Consider the following 12,854-nt stretch of genomic DNA (forward strand, 5'->3'; position numbering starts at 1 on the left):
TCATGGGCATCAAAGCAAGAGTGAGGGGCTTGACCAAAAGGACAGAGAGTGGGGTATGGTACCTAATCTTGATCATACCCCAGAACAGTTACCTGGGAATGCTCAGAAATGCTGAGGGGACATTTTGAAGGAAGATAATTTCTGGCTATGAAAACTTGGGCATTGAGAAGAACTGTGAGACCGTAATGTTCTCACATGGTGCTAAGGCCTGGAATATTTGTAGGGTGCTTATCCCAAAGCCTGCATAGTCTATATAATGAAGTCACCAAATATCTAAAAAATAGGAATTCAAATCTTGACTTCACTTCCGCGCAACAAAGCTTGACTCTTAAGGAATTTAAAAATACTCCTCCTTTACCTCCCCTTCCAAATGTAAGAGATTTATGTTAAGTGAGACATTGTCCTGGATGTAAAGGAATGTTAAGATAAATTTAGGGATTTACATGGGAAAATGGGTGTGACTTCTTAAACTGGTCAATCTTTAAATATAATACACTGTTATATAGCATATACTAATATATTAATGGGTTCTTATGGTGTGCCATCTTAACCCCTCCACCATATTGCCATACATGGAGTCTGGAAGTTCAGTCACTTCAAACACACAGATGCATCATTCAAGGGTTAGCGAAATGCCTACTCCCATGCCCCCAGATGCAGGTTTAAAATCCATTGTGGCAACTTGGGATTCTAGGTGGTGGTTTTCAATACAGATGAGAATTTCCATGTTCTGAAATGTCTGGGTTCCCCAGGACAGCAGCCATGATTCCAGGAGTGTTTTTATTAGTTGGCATCCATTTCATAGGTCCTGTCTGAGGATATTGGACATGGAGAGTACAGGGAATGAGGGACCCACCCTTTTTCTCCCCACTTCCTGAGATGAGGTGGCTGCCATTTCTCCTTCCCACCTTCCACTCCCCCTCCCCCTCAAGCTGTGTCCAGTCCTCTCACTGGAGAGCTGGGCGGAAGAGGAGAGAGGAATCATGTCAACCAAGTTCGATTTTATTTCAGATTTTATTTCACTATTTTATTCAATATATTTAAGTATAATATGGTACGTTGTTGAATGCAGTATATTTTAAAATGTCTAATTCGTCTTTTTGTGGTTTTAAATTGCTATAAAATATGTTTCTTTTCTGAGAGTGATGTTTAAAGGTCAGGAAGTGACTTACATTTTTATTATTTTAATGATATTTTTCATTAAACCATATGGCTCTGCTTTGTCATTAATTAGACATTAACCAAAGAACCCGTCACATTCAAGCAAGAGCTATACTCAGCAAAAATCAATATTTTAAATCCTAGCCTCCAGCTCTTTATGCAGAAAGGCCTTGGAATAGAAGCTCTCCACACTGGTAGGAAAATTATAAAAAAAAAAAAAAAGGTAAAACAGACCAGCAATAAAAGTGTTGTACTTTTCAAAATCTAACTTGATAATAATTTTCACTAAGCTGTCTCTATAATGCAGATCTCTAGAAAACTTTTAATATCTAGCAGAGACCCAGGAGGACCTAACTTAGAAATGTATTAAATTTTTGCTGCATCTATGTAAAAAAAAATTAATTAAGAAATGCATATAGTCCAACCTATAGATTTTATAGATCACAGAGACAAGATTCAGAGATGTGAAGTGCCTGCCCAAAGTCACACAGCCAGAGAGTGACTAAAATGGTACTAGAACATGTGTTATCTGGTTATCAAACCAAAATTGTTTCTTCCATTCTACAAACATCTTGGACTTGGATTTTAAAAACCCCAATTCAATTTTAAAACTTTACTTTTTTTCCCTAGAGACATTTTGGTTCTGTGGTGGTAAATTCTATGTGTTAAATTGGCAAGACTATGGTACCTCATTGTTTGGTCAAACAGCAGTCTAGATGTTGCTCTGAAGGTAGGTAAATCAGTAGATCTTTGGTGAAGAAAATTCCTTCCATAATGTGAATGGGGCTCATCCAATCAGTTGAAAGTTGTTTATTTTTTTTTTAAAGATTTTATTTATTTATTTGACACAGAGAGAGTAGGCCTAGAGGCAGGCAGAGAGGGGGAAACAGGCTCCCTGCTGAGTAAAGAGCCTGATGAGGGGCTGGATCCCAGGACCCTGAGATCTAGGAGCTGAGATCGAGGTCTTGAGATCCCAGGACCTGAACCAAAGGCAGAGGTTTAACCCACTGAGCCACTCAGGGGCCCCTCAGTTGAAAGTTTTAAGAGAAAAGACTTAAGGGCTCTCCAGAAGGAAGAAATTCTCCCTCCAGACTCCCTTCAGACTCAAGAATGCAGTATCAAAAGTGAAATAGTCAGAGAAAGATAAGTCCAGATAGGATCTGAGGTCACTCATATGTGGGGCCTGGAAAAGCCAAACTTGGAAAAACAGAGAGTAGATTGAAGGTTACCAGGAATTGGGGTGGGAGAAATGACAAGATACTGGTCAAAGGGTACAAGTTCTGGTTACATGATTAATAAGTTTGGGGATCTAATTTACAGCATAGTGATTATAGCTAATAATACTGTTTCATATACCTGAATAAGGTCAAGAAGAGATCTTAAATGTTCTCAGCACAAAAAAGAAACGGTAATCATGTTAAATGATAGATACGTTAACTAATGCTGTGAGCATAACTGTTTTGCAATATATATGTGTATCAAATTAACACACTGTCCACCTTAAACTTACATCATATAATGAATGTATCAATTATATCTCAATAAAGCTGGAAGCAGATTTCCAGCCTGCCAGGCTGCCCTACAAATTTGGGATATGTCAGCCCCCACAAATGCATGAAACAGTTCCTTAAAATAAATGAACCAGTTCCTTAAAATATTTTCTTTTCTTCCTTCCTTCCTTCCTTTCTATCATCTACCTATCTATCTATCTATCTATCTATCTATCTATCTATCATCTATCTAATCTTCTATGGGCTGTGTTTCTCTGAATAACTCTAATATAGTCCCCAATAAAATTTACAGATGAACCGAATTAAAAAGATGTTTGTTGTTTGATAGGTCAAGGAATGTTTTGGGCTCTGGGCAATCAGAGGACCGTAAGGGTCAACTTAGAGAGTTCTGAGGTAGAAAAGGGACCCTGAAGTTGCCTCATCTTGGGCTAGATTACTACAAAATTTTGTACGTTCAGTAAGACACGGTTCTGAAGAATGAGATCATCCATCCAGTTGCCTAGATAGGCAGGCCCTGCTGTCAGACCCATTCTCGTTGGGGATCTTGGAAGCCTCGTCTCTCTATAGACGTTCTACAGCCATTTTTTTGGAAATTGGGGCTCCCTCTTTCTTGATAGAAAGTTTTTTATACTTTTCTCTAGGAACCATCTCAGCTGGAAATTATACCTAAATATTTTCACTGAAATCTCACAGTGAAAATCATTACATGAGACAGTTTGCACAGACAAAACGTAAACTATAATTGTCCACTTTGGTTAATACAAATAAATTCCTATTTAAAGATTTTCATAGGTAAGACTGTATATATGAACTAAATTTTCACAGCACTCTAAAGTAGGGATAAAATTACTATATAATACAAGCACTGTAAAAGAGGGGTCTCTGAAGAATGAGGGATCCCCCCAATTCCTCATTATTATAACACAGCAACATCTCAGCTCAAAGAGAAACCTACCCATTGACACAAACTAAGATTGTCCCCATTCAACTGGTTTTTGGGTTAGAACTCTGTGAGTTCCGTCAACCCCCTAACAAAATGAACTTTCCCCAAGCCTCAGACTTACAGACTTTTACTCATCTCCAAGACTATGTGTCGTGAGTTCTTGAGGGAAATCTATTGTAGTTCTCCATGCACTAGAGACCACCCCATCTCAGGAGACAACCTATGAAAGTGCCGTCTTAGCCCGGCAAGCCTGGGCTAGGGCTGAAAGAGGAAAATGGTAGAAAAATCATTTTCTTGAGAGAGGTAGCTTCCACTCCTCACTACTCTGAGGACACCAGAACGAGTGCTAGCTCCTAAATTCTCATCAGCAGGTTAAATCTTGAAGCAGCCATGAGCTTGGATGACTGGGTTTACTCCCAGAGGGCAATCTTTTCTTTCGATCAAACTTCTGCTCTGATCCACAGACCTGCCAATGGTCCGCGGTGTGGTAGCTCACAGAACTTCACCAGAGTGAGAGAAAAAGGCTGTGTTCCTGCATGGAGGAAGGCTGAGAATGCACCAAGAGCTCACCATTCCTGTTGGTCTGCAATTCTCGTTCTGTTTGTGCTCTGCTCACTCAGACTTGGCTCACTCAACAGCACATGCACGGGTCCCCAATTGGACACACACACATTTTTAGGCGCGTGTAAGTGCCAACTTCTAATACCGACAGCAGATGACTTTACTTCTGTCTGGACTTTCTTCCGAAACAAAACAGAATTTATTTATGATTGTTTATTAGCTGTGTTGCACCTGCTGCTCAGCGGGAGAAATATAAGAGACTAGAGATCTTAGTGGTTATGCAGTAGAGAAACCAGACAGCTTACATTCTTATAGACACTCAAACAATATTAAGGTCATTTGTTACACAGGGTTGAAAATTGAGTTTTATTATTCTGGTTCATAAAACAGGGTTACGCTTTCAGGAAAATAGTCGATGGGCTGTCACCAAATAATTGCCTGACCTCTGGTACCAGCCAGGGTTCAGCTAAAGAAGCAGAGACGTTACGTGATTTATATTAAACAATTCATTGCAAAGAATTGACTCCTGCGGTTGTCAGGCGGTGGAGGAGACAAGTCTGTAGTCTGGGGCAGGCTGTCAGTGAGGCCAGGCTGGAAATCTCATTCACATGGACACGCTTAAATCTGCCACCCACAGGCAGAATTTCCTCTTCAGGGGAGCTTTCACGTTGTTCCCAAATCCCTGCAACTGATTGAACCAGGCCCACCCAGATTATCTAGAATAACCTTATTTTAAGGTCACCTGATTAGCAACCTTAATTCCATAATCTATTGGACATCTTTGGGGGCTATTTTTCTGCTGAAACATCTCTTTAGTAATCTTTTTGCAGATGTTGTTGAGGGAGAGAGAGAATCTCTCCACACAGGTCAAGAAATACTACTTTCTGCCCTAGCTCCATTTCTCAAATCATCCCCTAAAAAGTATCCACACTTGTTTTCTTTCTAAGGTCCCCACTGCTGGTTATCACAGAAAACTCACTACTTTCATTGACTGATGGCACTTAGATATGAAGGAATTTGTGGGAATTTTCTCCACCCATACCTACCGTGTCCCAGTGATTGCTTACAATCCCCCAAGAAAGTATTTGAAATTGTTATTCGATCTTGAAAGAAGACAACATTTAAGAAAAATGAATTGGATGTTGCTATAGGTTGTAGGAACCTATGTTGGGGTAGGAAGATGTTCGTGATATTTGTTTATTTGGACAGTGTGGGTTGTATGTTTCCATTCAGGCCTCAAAATAACAATTTGTCAAAGATAATGATTAAAGATTAAATTAGAGAACATGCATAAAAGCACTTTTAAAATGTTACAATACTATTGCTATGCCATAAAAAAGAAGAGTCGAATTCTAGAGCTTAAAAACAACCAAGATCATCCAATTTCATTAAAGATATAATGAGCTTTTTATTTTCTCTTTGATAATTTTTTTGATGCCTCTTCTGAAAGTTCAGAGGAACGTTTTCTCCAGAGGTTTGGACTTCCTCTCATGTTTCATGTCTCAAGACATCAACCTCATTTTCAGGGTAGAACAACTTATATATAATTCATCTTTACATTTCTAAACCCATGAAAATGATCTTTGGTTTCTAAAGAGTAGTAACACAAAGTAAACATTGTACGTTATTTTTAACATCCATGTCCTTCAATGTTCCTGCAAAAGGTTATGTCTTATCTTTTGGTTTAAGAAAGAGTTGGGGCATCACTGTGGCTTTTCTGGGTCCCGTTTCAGAGCTCCTCTTTATACCATCAGTTTTTGTAAGGTATTTACTATTGCTCCTGCTATCTTCCTGACCCTTCGAAACTGTGTTTGGCAGTGGCCTTCAAATGGCCTTATAGATTTCCACTGAGCGAGTGAGCTAGAATCGTGCCTGTCCCCTTTGTGGGCAGAAGAACCCTTTTCAAGGCAGTAAGCCTCTTCTTCCTTTTTTATTTAACTAACTTTGTATGTCCAGGACTATGAGACACAGAAGAGAAACCCAGGAAAATCAACATAGTGCTTCCTCTTAACTCCTCTACTTGGTCATGCCATTCCCTATTAAAAACCCCCTGTGACTCCCATTTCCCTCAGGTTAAATCCCAAATTCCTTAGACAGCCCGGCAAAGACTCGGATGCTCTGGCCCCTGCTATACACTCTACTGTCGTGGTCATCACCTTCTTCTTCTTTTATAAGACTTATTTGTTTATTTTAGAAAGAGAGAGGGAGGGAGGGAGAGCACAAGGAGAGAGGCAGAACAGAGGAAGAGAGAATCTCAAGCAGAGTTCCCACTGAGCATGGGACACAGGGCTCAATCTCACAACCCATAAGACCATGACCTGAGCTGAAATCTCAAGTGAGATGTTTAACCCACTGAGCCACCCAGGTGCCCCATCCATTGTCTCTTTTATGCTTGTTCCTCACCTCAACCCTGCCTTGTGCTATAGTCCCAGAGTCCCACAGCCAAGCCTCTCCACCCTGTTTCTCGGCCTTTGCGTATCAGACTTGAACGCCTACGGTACCTTCTCTCCTGCTGGATCACCTTGGATAATTGCCACTTGTCTTTCTAATGCCAGCTTAAATATCTCCTCATTCAGGATGACTTCCCTGACCAGTCGCAAACCAGGTCAGCTTCATCTCCCATGTGATCCCGCTGCCCTGTGCTCACGGCTTATCCCACCCTTAGCAAGGTGTATGAATCTTTCTGGTTTCATTCTCAGTCTTCCCCAGAAAGACCATCGATATTTCCATCCTCAGTGCCCAGCACAATGAAGGCCCTGAGTGCATACTGTGGAATAAATGAGTGAATGAGGAACTGAAAGAAGGAACCAAATAGCCTCTCCCTCACCCAGACTCCTGAGCACAGTGTCCATTCAATTGTCACAGCTCCATCCACCTCTCTTCTCCCTCTGAGGAATGCGTGGGTATCCTCAGGTCACTGCACATGCTTGGTATCCAAGAACAGTGGTTCCGGGAGGTCTGAATTTTATGTGCATCTGACTTTGCCTTGGAAATTTTGATATTAACTGTGACTCATAAGAGATATTGAGCACATGATGTGCAGAATTTGGCCCCACCCCACGTGGAGGTCTGATCAAAGTCTGGGCAGCAGGTAGGGCGCAAGATGTGACTGTCACTATCTACTGTCCTGGGAGACATCGATTGACGTAGTGCTTTTAATAAACTTGTATTGGGAGAGAACAAAATCAGAATGTGGAAGAAATGTTTTGAAGAATTGGAAGAATGTTTTGAAGAAACATTCAAGAGCATCTTAGAAATATTTTCTTTTGAGCAAGATTCTGGCAAGAATTGACATTTTTGGACATAGAATTGCAGCTCTGAGGAGCATTGTCCTGAAAGCAGTCTTTTCATTCTCTTCCAAAACACTACTGGTCGTTGGTAGTTTACCCCCATCAATCACGCTCAGCCTGCCTGGTGGTGTGTCTAGTGAGACTCATGGGAAAGACATTCTTCCTTCCCTTTCTTTGCATTCTTCCCTCGTGGGGTAGAAGAGCGGGAAAGGGGGAGGAGGCAATAGATTTGCTTTAGTGATTAGTGTGCAAAAAAATCAATCTCGCCCTCACCTAATCTGACAGTTGACTTTCTCATCAGGTGCACTGATTCCTGGTGTAAATACAGGCGATTGTTTACAGCTTTTGTTCTTGATTTTGGCGTGCAGGTGACAGGAGAGTACAAATAACAGTCCCAGCCAGGGAACCGGCTTTTTAAAGATGACACAAGTTTCGTCGCTCCCCATTCGACCCTTTTAAATTAGAAAATTTAATCTTCTTGTTTTATTTCTTCATTATTCATATGCCTGCTCATGGAGGGGTCTTTAGTTCCTTTATGTTTTTTTAAAAAATGTTTACTGGGTGCCTGCTCTATCAGACTGTACGGGGGTGGATAGTGAGAGACTATGTTGGTTACTGTGGGCATGCTGTACTTCCGGAAAGATAATGTCTATTACATCATAACTCTAATAATCGTAAAATTACAGCTGTTGTAAATACTACAAAAGAGAAATACACAGCCCTATCAAATATATACCTATAAACCCTATATATACCTATAAACCCTATGAACCCTATACCAAATAAACCCTATCAATAGTTTCTGATAGCAAGTACCAAAAGATATCTTAACATCAATGAACAATAACCATTTCTTCAGCCCTATAGCTCATGAGGATCAGTGGATTTGAGATGGACTTAGGGGTAGCTCTGTTCATAGAGTTTTCCCGCTCCTCATGGACCCAGCAGACAGCCCAGGAGGGTTCTTCCCATGGCAAGGGCAGAGGCATGAGAAGACAAAACTAAGGTGCATGAGATTTTCAAAATTCTTTCCTGTTACCTGTTTTCATGCCATTGACCAAAGGAAACTAATAGCAACCCAACATCAGTGGATGGGGAGCGATATTCCTCTCTTGGATGTGGGGAGGGATATACTTCTGAATAATAACCCGGCTTACTGCATTGGCTCATGGAGAGTACTTTGTGGATGATTTGAGTAAGAATGAACTAAGTGAGGCAGAAGAGGAACAATTTGACTGGAAGCTCTATGGTGGGAGGGAATATGGCGGGTTGGAGCTATTGAAAGAAGGTCAGGGAGGTTGGAGCTCAGAGGACGAATGGCAACATGGAGCAAACTGCATCCGAAGAGATAAAGAGGGACCAGACCATCGAGGGACTGGTAGTCTCTGCTAAGAACATTGAATTTTTATCTCGAAGATTTAATAGTTATTCTTGAAAAGGTATTTGTACATCATGGTATTCTCTCCCCCCCATTCCTTTCTTCTTTATGAATTTGGAGCAAAAAATAAAAATGTAATATTAAATGATATGGATATGGTTTTCAATATATACTTTTCAAAAGTAATAGCAAGCCAGGAATTCCTTTAGGGTTTTTTTTTTCCATTTTGAATAGTTTGTTCTGTTTTATACTCCTTCATAAACCTAAGATAATACACATGGTTAAATTTAAGCAGAAAATTGATGTTAAACAAAGTATCTTTTTAAAATGGTCTGGCAAAATAAATAAAATAAAATATAATAGTCTGGCAATAGCATCTGAAATTGCATCACAACGTATATTATTGTGGAATCTTTGTGCATTTTGCTCAAAATGTAAAGGTGTTTACCTGATAGCATAAGGAGTAAATCTAGACACGCTTCTGTTGTTTATCCATATTTCAACTATGCATATTTGGTAAGTGGACTGAAGTCTTGGCATATGTCTTCTCCTATCTTATTTTCTCTTTCTAGAATATTCTAATATCCACTCAAAGATACAGTTTTAAAATTTCTTGGCAAAGAGTATTTTCATAATGTGAATATAACTAGGGTGATCATATAGTTTTGATCCAATCCAGGATAATTTTGAGAGTGAGAGCAAGACCCATTAAGAATAACATATAAACCAGAGCCCTGCCTCTTCCTCTCAGTTCCATATTGAACTTGAGTTGGAAGAGGCAAGTCCAGTCTCAAAATGAAGGCAAAACCGCCACCCAGTCGCCCCCAACCTGACTCCAGCCATCACTGCCACCACCAGGAGGAGGAGGGCCATGACCCAAAGGAACCAGAGTCGTTGAGAAAACTGTTTTTTGGTGGTTTGAGTTTTGAAACTACAGATGATAGTTTAAGAGAACATTTTGAAAAATGGGGTACACTTACAGATTGTGTGGTGATGAGAGACCCCCAAAAAAACGTTCCAAGGGTTTTGGTTTTGTGACTTACTCTTGTGTTGGAGAGATGGATTCAACAATGCGTGACCGACCGCACAAGGTTGATGGGCACGTAGCGGAACCAAAGAGAGCAGTTTCTAGAGAGGATTCTGTAAAGCCTGGTGCCCCCCTAACAGTGAAGAAAATTTTGTTGGTGGTATTAAAGAAGATACAGAAGAATATAATTTGAGAGACTACTTTGAAAAGTATGGCAAGATTAAAACCATAGAAATTATGGAAGACAGGCAGCGTGGAAAAAAGGGAGGATTTGCCTTTTTAACTTTTGATGACCACAATACAGTTGATAAAATTGTTGTTCAGAAACACCACATTATTTTTTTTAAAGATTTAATTTATTTATTTGACAGAGAGACCACAACTAGGCAGAGAGGCAGGCAGAGAGAGAGAGGGAAGCAGGATCCCCGCCGAGCGGAGAGCCCGATGCTGGGCTCGATCCCAGGACCCTGAGATCATGACCTGAGCCGAAGGCAGAGGCTTTAACCCACTGAGCCACCCAGGCGCCCCAGAAACACCACATTATTAATGGGCATACCCGTGAAGCGAAAAGGACCCTTTTTAAACAAGAAAGGCAGTCTGCTGGGTCACAGAGAGGTCGTGGAGGTGGGTCTGGCAACTTCATGGGTCGTGGAGGAAAGTTTGGTGGCAGAGGAGGCTATGGTGGTGGTGGTGGCAGCAGAGGTAGTTACGGGGGAGGGGACGGTGGATAGGATGGATTTGGAGGTGATGGTGGCAACTGCGGTGGTGGTCCCGGTTACAGGAGCAGAGGAGACTATGGTGGTGGACCAGGATATGGGAACCGAGGAGGTGGACATGGAGGTGGTGGTGGAGGATATGATGCTTACAAAGACGAAGGAAATTTTGGAGGTGGGAACTATAATGATTTTGGGAATTATCGTGGACAACAGCAATCCAATTATGGACCCATGAAGGGGGGCAGTTTTGGTGGAAGAAGCTCGGACAGTCCCTGTGGTGGTGGTTATGGCTCTGGTGGTGGAAGTGGTGGATATGGTAGTGGAAGGTCCTAAAAAAATTTCAGAAGAAAAGGGCTACAGTTCTTAGCAGGAGAGAGAGCGAAGAGTTGTCAGGAAAGCTGCAGGTTACTTTGAGACAGTTGTCCCAAATGCATTAGAGGAACTGTAAAAATCTGCCACAGAAGGAACGATGATCCGTAGTCAGAAAAGTTACTGCAGCTGAAACAGGAAAGCCTTCTTGTTCAGGACTGTCACAGCCACAGTTTGCAAAAAGCGCAGTAATTGATTAATGCAATGTAGTGTCAATCAGATGTACATTCCTGAGGTCTTTTGTCTGTTGTAGCTTTGTCTTTGTCTTTTTCTTTTCATTGCATCAGGTATATTGCCCTGTAAATTGTGGTAGTGGTACCAGGAATAAAAAATTCAGAAATTTTTAACTTTTCAATATTTGTGTAGTTCAGTTTTTCTACATTTTAGTACAGAAACTTTAACAAAATGCAGTTTTGAAAGTGTTTCCTTGTGAGTGAACAAGTAAAGAAGATCATTGTTTATTACTATTTTGCATGGATTTTGCTAAAGTTAACGGTAAAGAAACACCTGCTGACTTGCAGTTTAAGGGGAATCTATTCTCCCCATTTCCAAACCATGAAATGAATGGGCTCTGACATGTGGACAGAATAGATATTTGTATGTTTGCAATGTGTGTTTTAGATAAATAAAATCGGAGGTTTAAATTAGCATATTTGTGAATTTAATAACATTAAGATTTACTTCAAATGAAAAAAAATCTCAGAATTGAAGAAAAATGAACATATAAACCAAGACTGTCCTGAGCAAACTGGACTCTGCTTACCCTAAATATATCCAGATAGAATTAAGCCCATTAAGACAAAATGTGGGGGGCACATGGGTGGCTCAGTGGGTTAAGCTTCTGCCTTCAGCTCAGGTCATGATCTCAGGGTCCTGGGATCAAGCCCTGCATTGGGCTCTCTGCTCAGTGGGGAGCCTGCTTCCCCCCCTTGCCCCCTGCTTGCCTCTACCTACTTGTGATCTCTGTCTGCCAAATAAATAAATAAAATCTTTTTTTAAAAAAAGACAAAATGTGGTTCTTCTTTCCTGTATGGTTAGGAAGATGATTACCAGTAGAGGGTCTTATGCATGACACCTGGAGTTGTGTTTAACTTGGGAATTACAAAAGCTAATGAAGAATTGGTTGCTAATGACTGGAAGGATTAAACATGTCTTCCGTGGAGAACTGTGTGTTCAGAGAAGGGGACTGGCTTTTATGTCTGATAGAGCTGTGTTTGCCCCTCAGTGTGCACTGGGGACACTCTATGACCGTTCTCTTCCTCAGTTTCCTCTTCAGCGATGCATAGACTTGTGAGAATCTGATGAGATGATAACTAACACAGAGTGAACATTCAACAAAGGTTATTACATGCTATAAACTAAAAAGGATGTATAATGGTTATGGAACCAATTTCTACTTCCTTGTTATTAAGAAACTGGTGATAACTCTTAAGTAAGGTGTCCAAGAGACAATTTCCAATATGGCCCCCTGCATGCCCCAATTTCCTTTTCCCCTGAGCTGTCTGTTTTGGGACATCTGCTACTTGTTCCAGAGGCCTTATTACTCATTTCGGACAGTGCCTGTTTTTTGTACTGCAGAAGCTACAAGCAGACACTGCTCACTGAATCTTCATGAACTGCCATCTTGAGAGGACTTTTCTTCCCTCGGCATGCTCTGTGGCATGCTGGGTCTCACAAAACCTGTGGCTGGGCACAGCCATTCTCTCTGCGGAGATCAGAATTGGACAGAAGGTGGAAATGTAAAATCTCCAAGCCTATTTTAGGGATAAGAGATTTTAAGCTTAGAGCAAAATCTGAGAGTGGGTCTCTCGCACAGGTCCTCAACATTTCCTTATAACAAGATAAATATGCTCTAGTGATAATAGCTCAGAGATAGTGTGGCTTAATCATTTCCTGCT

The 12,854-nt window shown here is 40.9% G+C and overlaps 1 pseudogene; it reads left to right on the forward strand.

The window, feature by feature from the left end:
- Positions 1–9,639: 9,639 nt before the first annotated feature.
- Positions 9,640–10,920, forward strand: LOC123956042 (annotated as a pseudogene).
- Positions 10,921–12,854: the final 1,934 nt, after the last annotated feature.

This window comes from Meles meles, chromosome 14 (genome assembly GCF_922984935.1).
Source record: "Meles meles chromosome 14, mMelMel3.1 paternal haplotype, whole genome shotgun sequence".
NCBI classification, from domain to species: Eukaryota; Metazoa; Chordata; class Mammalia; order Carnivora; family Mustelidae; genus Meles; species Meles meles.